This window comes from Coregonus clupeaformis, chromosome 18 (genome assembly GCF_020615455.1).
Source record: "Coregonus clupeaformis isolate EN_2021a chromosome 18, ASM2061545v1, whole genome shotgun sequence".
NCBI lineage: Eukaryota > Metazoa > Chordata > Actinopteri > Salmoniformes > Salmonidae > Coregonus > Coregonus clupeaformis.
In genome coordinates this window covers 9,786,728-9,796,843 of record NC_059209.1, presented here as the reverse complement: position 1 = coordinate 9,796,843, position 10,116 = coordinate 9,786,728, and the positions used below count along the sequence as shown (strand labels likewise).

The 10,116-nt window shown below is 38.3% G+C and overlaps 1 protein-coding gene across 5 annotated transcripts in view; it reads left to right on the top strand.

Moving 5' to 3' along the window:
- The first annotated feature begins 5,547 nt into the window (after positions 1-5,547).
- Positions 5,548-10,116, top strand: part of LOC121587504 (serine-rich coiled-coil domain-containing protein 1) — a 97,473-nt gene continuing 92,904 nt past the window's right edge. For all 5 annotated transcript variants that reach the window (XM_041904496.2, XM_041904497.2, XM_041904498.2 and 2 more), the window contains exon 1: positions 5,548-5,720. The gene's annotated coding sequence lies outside the window, so the exon portion shown is untranslated. The remainder of the gene's footprint in view (positions 5,721-10,116) is intronic.

The window sequence follows — 10,116 nt, the reverse complement described above, 5'->3', positions numbered from 1 at the left end:
ACAATTACTAAACAAAGGCAAGAATTCCTGCAGGAATCCTGTATGATTGATGAAATCCTGCAGGAACTAATTGATAGGACTCCGGCTTAATTGGCCTTATCCTGCAGGAATGTAAAAGATCCTGCACATCCAGGCCAAAAAAATGACATGGTATTCCTACAGGATCAGCTTCATTTTTTCAGGAGGCCTGTAGGGACAGAACCTACAGGATTTTTGTTATTCTTGCAGAACATGCTATTTCTACAGGAAAATGGCAATGAAAATCCTGTGAGAATATTTCTGCAGGAAATGAGGCACGTCAAACTCATTCCACGGAGGGCTGAATGTCTGCGGGTTTTCACTCCAACCTTGTACTTGATTGATGAATTAAGGTCACTAATTAGTAAGGAACCCCCCTCACCTGGTTGTCTAGGTCTTACAGTTTTCCCCAATTGTTTACACACTAAAACTGTCCCATGAGGCACAATGACCCAAACCTGTACCTCATTTAGCAGAACCATACACCAAATCTGCAATACTACTGGCACAGGTTTTGCTTTACACTCAGATTGCAATTCTATAACAAACATTTAGCAAAACACAACACACAATTCTCTACCTTTGGCACAACCTTCACAACTAAAATATATTGTGTGCAAATGAAAAGCAACACTGTTCAACAAGCTAAGCTCAATTACCAATTGATCACTTTCACTCTTCTCATTTGCAAACACTAATTGCGTAAATGTTCACTTTGCAATCAGACTTTTGGTATGGATAAAAAGGCTACAGGTGAGTACTCCTGTGTTTGGAGGACAATGGAAGAAAACTTAGCAGACAGAGGTGGAGGTGGAAGTGGAGATGGAGGAAGACCTAGAACAAGGAGAGTAATCTCTGATGAAATTGGCGTGACTGTGGTGGACCATGTGGTCAACCATGGTTTGACTGTGATAGAAGCTGGGCAGAGAGTGCAGCCCAATCTGAGCCGCTTCACCGTAGCATCCATCATCCGGACATTCCAAAATGAGAATAGGTATGTACTGCAGACATTGGACCTATCTACTACTTATACTACTTGACAGTAGTACAACATAAAACACAGTAAATAAAGACTGTAGATTCCAATACATACTGTAAGGGGAAACAAAGTAAATGTTTCATGTATTACTGTATGAATGAAATTGGGAGCTATACTACTTTGTAACATGTTTATCTTGTATACTGTATGCTATTTTGTTTTTGTAGCACTGAAAGACGACCACCATGTGGTGGTAGAACACATCTATTTACAGACGAACAGGAGGCTGCCATTGTGCCAATGGTAGTTGAAAATAATGCCATAAGACTCTGAGAAATCCAACAACAGATCATTGAAAACCCTGCCATAACATCAGAGTGAGCTTATCAACCATAGCCCGCATCCTTAAGAAACGCCATCTCTGGATGAAGCAAATGTAGAGTCCCATTTGCAAGGAATTCCCAAAGAGTGAAGGATAAACTGTACGAATATGTGCAACTAGGTAATTTACTAGTATTACACTCTTGAAACATTTGAGACTCATTGATATTGCCAGCGAACTTTACTATACTGCAATTAAAGTATTTACTGTCATTTCAGAGAATCATGGAGTTGGATGCAAGTTCCATCCCCCAGGAACTCCTATACATACAGTAGATGAGGCTGGATTCAATTTAGCAAAGATGAGGAGGAGAGGAAGGAACATCATTGGTCAACCCGCCATCATTGAGGTACCTGGCCAGCGCTGGGGAAATGTCGCCATACGCGCATCTATGAGCCACAATGGGGTCTTCCACAGCCATGCCACCCTTGGACCATACAACACTGCCCATGTCCTTCATTTCCTGAACACCTTACATGACAATCTTTTTCAGCCAGAGCAGAGAGGGCCAGGTGACCCTGAGCAGCAAATGGATGTTCTAATTTGGGACAACGTGACTTTCCATCGGGCTGCTCAGGTCCATAACAATTCTCTATCTCCCACCATATTCCCAATTTCTCAACCCCATTGAGGAGTTGTTTTCAGCATGGCAGTGGAAGGTGTATGATCGCAAACCCTATGAACGTAATGCCCTTCTCCAGGCAATGGAGGAGGCCTGTGGTGACATTCCAGCAGAGTCCTGTCAGGGGTGAATGTGTCATGCCAGAATATATTTCCCCCGCTGTCTGGCCAAGGAGAATATTGCCTGTGATGTTGATGAAAATCTGTGGCCGGACCAAAACAACAGATATGACTGATTTCTGTTTTTGCAATGGAGTATTTGTTTCTTGACTTATGATTTGACTGTATTTTGACAGTTTCTTTATCTATACATTTGATCTAACATACGGTACAGTAGTACAACTAGGCCTATTTTTCTTCCTTTGCATATGCAAAATATATTTACTGTCTGCATTTTTACTGTATGTGTGCTGTTTGATATGTATTGAGTAATGTTGAAATATAAAACTTGTATTTGTGTTCCTTTCTTGTTTGAGTACACAAACAATATAAAGTATAACAATCTTAGTCTTTACACTGAAATAGGTTCTGATAGTAGTGTTTTGAATATGTCACATTAGTGTGATCTCGGTTGTCACTAAGTTAGATTCAGTTGTGTGTGTGTCATTTGTATGCTGAGTTTCATTTTGCGCAGGGAGTACATGATTTTGATTGCTGTGTTTCATTTTGCAAGATGTCTTTGGGGTTTGGGGAAATTGGCTAACTGTTTTGAGTACCCGAGATGTAGTTTCAGCAAACGTGTGTAAATAATTGGGAAAAACTGTAATTGAAAGGAAAAACTAAAAACCTGCAGACACTCAACCCTCTGTGGAATGAGTTTGACACCCCTGCTGAAATGAACTATTTTGTGCAAATTGAGATGTCTAACAATGTTTTGAGTAATGTTGTTGTTGGAAACAGTAGTTGGTACCAGAAGACTGCAGCAGAGGACCCATTTCCCCAGACGGCAGCAGAGGAGAGGGACTGAGAAGGCGTCAACCCTTCATCTCTGTAAGGCAAGGGGAGATTCTCAATTGGAAAAGTCAGTCCTCTCCTCAACTCCTCCGTCCTCTTCTCCTCCATGACCCGGAAACGATAAGTGGTTGAGTGCTCGGGGCGAGTATCAATTCGTTAATAGGTGAACAGAGGAGCCTGCTCACCACCTCTATTACCTGATGATCAAGAGTATCCTTATGACGTCTAGCACGGAAGTGTTTTAAAATCCGCCACACCCCTTATGAGTCAACTGTTGTTTTCTCGAAGGAAAAAAGCATGTACACATTTAAAAACGACACATTACTTATCGTTTTAGCTACTTACTATTTTATCTATAAAATGTCTTGCACAACTAGCTAAATTTGTTTTTATCACTTTGCACATTTATTTTGGGATTCCACCCCTGTAAACGTCATTTACCTGGTGACGCGGGAGTGGAGGAGTCTCATTTCATACAAGCACATTTGTTTCCAAGTTTCCTCGCCTCAGCTCCTCAATTACATTTTACCTTTTTCAAAAGCAGAATAGAGGCGATATGAGTTGAGCAAAACCAATTGAGATTCTCCCTAGGTCGCCTTGGTGAGGGGGCCTGATGTTGAAAGACCCGAAACACCCAATGACCCCAGGTTACATCACTGATGTGTCCAAGACCATTGTGAGATGTATCCAATCAATAGTACAGATTATAGTAATGGTAGCAAACAAAATGTAATACAGCAGGGGGAAAAATGCAACACAGCTAAAAAGCCTATGCAATTATACACAATATGCACAGTAGACTAATCATATTCTATGAAGATGCTCTTTCATGAGAGCCTATGTTTGGTTTCCTGACAGGGCAAAGGATTGATTGAATGGCGGCACACCTGCAATTATGGTAGGCTACAGAACAGATGGTATTAAATAGTGGAATAAATATGTCAAAAATCTTCTTTCTCATAAATGTTTCAGAAATAGCCTGTAACTCACTGTTCAACTGTTGTAACTATATTCTTGCATTTTGATAAATTCACAAGGTCAAATTCAATTTGACAAAGATATTCTGAATTTCTGACCAGTTACATTTTTGTTAGTGGCCATACTGTTACTTGCCAGCATCATCAGGTCAGCAATTGGTCCAGCGCATCACCTGCTTCATGAGGATGCGGCTCAGTCGTCAGGGAAGAAAGGGGAAACGTCACGCACGCTCGTGGGCTGTGTAATACGGAAGGGAGAAGGAAAGAGATTCCATTAGCGTTAGGACAGCAGCATTAGCGTCCCGGCAGCAACATTAAAACTTCCGGTTTTCCGGTTTTGCCTTCAAAATAAAAGTCTGCCGTAACACGCAACGTATGATACGAAATCAGTAATATTGCAGCTTTGCGTTGTGCCTAATGTTAAAATTATGTTAAATTATAACTACATTGGTGAAAAAACAAAAAATAATTACTACTTTATATAAGATAAATAATTTAAGGTGGAGCACATTGAGAAATGGTTGGAGCTTAAGTAAAGGAATGTAAAGAACATAATATTCTAACAGACCCTACTGATCTAGCACTAGAGTCTATATATGGTGTTATTTCCTGGGGGACTGTGGTCTAAATATCAAACAGCACTTTCTACTCCACACATTCCATTGGTCCCAATGCAATCCACTGTAGTGTAGGCCTATACATTACATATTGGCTTATAATGAAAAAACGATTCTATGTGCTGATGCAGAAGTGGTGTTGGGAATACTCCGTAGGGTCTGTAGAATCTATATATGGATGTTATTTCATGGGGGACTGAGGTCTTGCACTGGGACCAATGGAATGGGTGGAGTAGAAAGTGTTGCTGGATATTTAGACCTCAGTCCCCCATGAAATAACACCATACATAGATTCTATAGACCCTAGTGAGTAACACCAACCCCACTTTTACTTCGGCACCTAGAATAGTTTTCTCTATATAAGCCAATATGTATTTAAAGTGGCAATCAGTAGTTGAAACAATAACAAAGCTCACCCCACCATTGTTTACGGAAAAAGCGGAGAGATGGGCCTGGAGAAATTTAACCACTCTCAAATTCATAGACACAGCTATGGATGCAAGGACTTGACTGTCAATTATATAAAAATGATAGTGTTAACCATGTTGTAAAGCTACATTTACTTTGTTTATAAACATTTGGAGTAAAACAAGCTTATACTTTGGGTTTTGATGGGGTACAACCATTGAACTAAGCTCATGAGGCATTAATAAGTTATATTCTTCAAGAATCAATGGGTACATAGCATACATTTTTAAGTCCAAAAATGGTTGCAGCAACTGCTGATTGACCCTTTTATTATACAGTGTATTGCATTGGGGGCATTTATTTGACCATGAACATGTTTTAAAAACCCCATTTAATGCAAATGTCATAAAATATGAATAATTGTTCATGTTTAGACTATCTTTCTGCTAAATGACTCAAATGTAAATGTAATGAATCAATACAGGTTTTGACATTTTTCTTATTATTACGTGGGGACTTTTATTTATTTGTTATCCGAAATTCCGTGACCCGGAAGTACTAATGTAGTGTTGCTGGTAGGGATCATACGTCATTGAGGTGCATTTGTGCGATAGATTATTAATAGTTTTGCTATATCTGTAAGATTTTCATGTGGCTGAACAGCATGGTTAACTTAATATTAAATCAATAGAGGTTAAATTATATTCAGACGAACTTCGTCTGTCATTGGAAGGAGCAGCCTGGACATTGGAATTCAGCTGAAGGTAACACATTTCTGCTGTCTTGACTAGCTAGCCGCGGCTTCTTCGCCGGGGTTCGCTCACACATGCACCTTTCTTGTCAGCCAAAAACACGGCGAGATTTGAGTCGTCTGTAGCTTTCGTATTATGGCAGTATTTGGTCCGAATTACTAGCCCGGACCATGGTTTGCCAGTTCAATAAATAACATTGAGATTATGGTTGGACATTGGCACTTACAGCTTCAACATTGTTGACGTTTGACAGCTCGAGCTGCTATCCTGCATTCAGAGATAGAAGCTAGCTAAAGTAGGAAGGTAAAATTAGTTTTATATTGGATATTCGGTTTTCTCTGGTCAATAGCTATTTAACCAAGCATGCCATGACTATGAAGATGGTATATTCTGAGTCAATTTAGATGTAATTTTTTTTTGGTGGGAGGGATTTCAATCTTCAATAGCTCTTAAACAAATTGTGCCATGACTATGAAAATGATATATTCTAAATCACAGGGGGATGGACAAACAGTCACTTTTTATTTATTTACATTTCTTTGTTTTTTTGTTTTTGATATCATTTTCATAGTAATGGCACGATTTGTGTAAGAGCTGTTGATGATTGAAAGTTAAAAAATAAGAAATGTGCAAAATAAAAACAGTGGATTTTTGGCCATCCTCTCCCAATTCAGAATATATCATTTTCATAGTCATGGCATGCATTGTGTAAGAGCTATTGATGATTGGAAAATTTTAAAATAAGAGATTTCCAAAATAAAAGCAGTGGATTTTTGTCCATCCTCTCTCAATTCTGAATATATAATTTTCATAGTCATGGCACGCTTTGTCTAAGAGCTATTGATGAGCGAGAACCAAATATCCACCGAATATCCAATATAAAACACTTTTACCTCGGTAGCTAACGTTAGCTAGCTGGCTAAATTCATAGCAAGGCGACAATTTACTAGCTACCTCATGATGTTACTCCAGATTACATCTAGTGATTTATCAAGATACCCACATTAACATTTTAATAGCAATGTATACAGCAGCTGTAGTTTGCTACATCAGATGCAACAGTGCAACAACTGTCAGTGTTTTTCAACAGTGAGTTAGCTAACTAGCTTGGCTAGTAGTCATACTGCTCCATGGCCGTTTTGGAAGGGGTTTTTGTGGCATGATTGATAACATTATTACCTAGCTAGTGCATTGCATTCGACTTTAGATCTAGGTAGTCTTTTAAGTATAGAATGAGATGATGTGCCTATAGCCATGTTATGACTCCAAAGATGAGGCTTTTTACACATTTTGAATTATTTAAAAAGGCATCATTATAAAGAATACAAATAGGTAAAAAGCCATATTTTGAGTCATCATGGCTAATGTGCCTAGTGAGATGATGCATAGGTCATGCATTCCATGAAGACAATAGCAGTTATAGTACAGTATCTGAGTGCGTTTGTATTGTTACATGTAAGTTGTTGTCATTCAGGAAACTCCTATCACAGTCACATCCGGGTTGTTCCATTTGATTTCAACAAATATTTTCTATTATATAGACAAAATAGTAAAGTAACTGCTCTAACAATGGAAATGCATGTCCTCAAAGATGGGAGGTGAGATCAGGTGGGACCATTCTAGCCAATGAGAGGGCAAAAATCACTTTTTTTATATGATAGTGGTTCCACACATTCCCATGACAAGTTGTGTGGGAAAAATATTATTTGTATTTTATTCTGTTATATTCCATTATATTCTTACTATAAAATATGTGTGTTCACTGTGATCGGTTAGGTGTGTCTTGTCTGTTTAATGAACAAAATAATGAACTATTGATTTCATTTGGATGGCACAGCCATGGCTGCACAGACCTGTAACAGGCCTAATTGAACTCAAAATATGCTATTGTTTTCTTTTGAAAATACATTTTATTAGTCTAATGTTTCTTAGGACCTGCCTAAACTAATTAATAATTGATTTATTTTCGATGGTGTATATTCTCAATGGATTTATTAAAATAGACGCCCACCCAGATCTGCACACCACTACTACCACTTGTCACCGGCATGCGCACGGGAGATATAAAAGGTGTATGCAGGCAATAATGTGGTAACAATGGGCCTGTTTGTAAGCGGGTCAAATAAACATTGGGGATTATTTATTTTTTAAAGCCAAAATATCTTAAATCCTATGTGAACGCAGTGTCATTGACCTCCGTACAAAAAAGGGCTTATCTCAAGCGGACAGATTTGTGGCCGATTCAATCCTCTCGTTTCGCCTTTTCCTTTCTGATTTCATTTTTTGTTGTTGACCGCACCCCTTTTGATTTGAACGAAACTTGATATCCTTATTTGCTCATAGTTGTGGTCAGAAAGTAACATTTTGGACCTGAATGGACCTGTGGTCCTCTGTAGCTCAGCTGGTAGAGCACGGCGCTTGTAACGCCAAGGTAGTGGGTTCGATCCCCGGGACCACCCATACACAAACAAAATGTATGCACGCATTACTGTAAGTCGCTTTGGATAAAAGCGTCTGCTAAATGGCATATTATTATTATTATTATTATTATTATTATTATTATTATAAATAACTTAGGAGATGGATGTGCTCAAAGTTGACCCATTTTGCATACTCCACCATACCATGAGACATCCATGTCTTGATCACTGGAAAAGATAAACGGTTGAGTTTGATATAATTTAAAAGCTTACAAACAGGGTTGACAAACTAATTTATAATTTCTTGAAATGTTTTTTAATAAAAATTGTCATTTTGTTTAACCTTTCACGTCAATTATCAAAAAACGTGTAAACTCCGATTTTTCTCCATTATCGCATATGTTGTAGTTTAGTCCCTATTTTACATCATTTGAGGTGTTTATGTAGTGCCCGCCATCGGTTGAGACACAACATGCTCTGGAATACAGGGTGTCATGTTTTGGCAGATAAATGTGAATAAAATAGACATTTTAACTTTAATGGTAGCACAAAGATGGTTGGAGGGCCACACATCAGAGTATGTTGACGTGAATGGGAATATCAGTTTTAAATTATACTGTCAATCTTTCATAGGAAACCTATTGAAATCATAGAAATATAGAATAGACATTTCCATTGAAGAAATTATTAGATCGTTTGACAACCCTGTTTGTAAGCTTTTAAATGATATCAAACTCATCCGTTTATCTTTTCTAGTGATGAAGACATGGATGTCTCATGGTAGGGTGGGGATTTTTTTTGTTTCAATCAAAAGAGGTGCGGTCAAAAAGTGATTGAAATCAAATGGAGTGACCCATCCTTTTACACATCTAGGTTCTCCCATGAATTGTGAGATGTGGAAATGTTTTTCATGCCAAGACATTACGTTAGCTGCCTAGTAGGACACGTGATACACAGTAGCAGTAAAAGTAGTGCACTATAAAGGGATTAGGGTGCCATTTGGGATGCAGCCTATGGTACGTTTGTGTTGGTTTCATTTTGGATTCAGAAAGACCTCTGTCAAAAAAAAAAACACACACAAAAAACAAAACAGGTAGGTATTCACCAGCACTGTCAAGTATGGGCATGACAGAGTATGAATTGCTTGTGTGATTTATTAACATTGTTTGCCAAATAGCTTATTACAATAAAAGGTATTTGAGATGTCACTAATGTTAGGCTAATAATATCGATGGCTTCCTAGTTCTAAGACTCTTCTGTAGCTTTTGTACTGTGTAAGCAACCTTTGTAGTTACACTTAGCCTAACTTGTAATGAAAGTGACTAGGATGATGGTGATACCCACTGTTGTATTGATGCTCAGATAGGCAGGCTTATTAGACATATTCATATTGAATCTACAACTCCAAGTGAAAATAGACCTATCTCTGGTTTAGGCTTTTCTCTGTGGGACTTTGCTCCGTCCATGCAATCAGGGACGCGTTAGAGGGGGAAAAAAATCTAGCCAGGATATGCAAAACATTCTATTTGAATAGGCCAAGATTAGGCTATATTAAAGTTAGTAATTTATTTATGTATTGGGTAATTGATTAATGTTGTGTGATCCATCATGTCTAATGGCTTATTCCAATGAAATTATAGCCTACTCTAAATTATAGGTTTACAGGAAAATGTTTCCTCGGTTTTAAATTGAAATGTGTGACTGTGGACAAACTGTAGGCTGCTATATAGGCTAGATTTGTTGCATTCAAATGACTACAGGACCTATTTCTTCTATTCTCTGTCACTCTAGACAATACCATGTCTATCTATCTTACAGAGAGTATAAATATTGGACACTATATTCACAGAACATTTTTTTGTAGATTACATTACGCTTGTAGCCTAATAGATTCAGTAGTTTGTCAAATGGTACTTTTGTAAATGCACACAAGGAAATGGACAGTGCGTCTTCAGACCAATGGTTGTGGTGTTTGTTGAGGGGGTGTG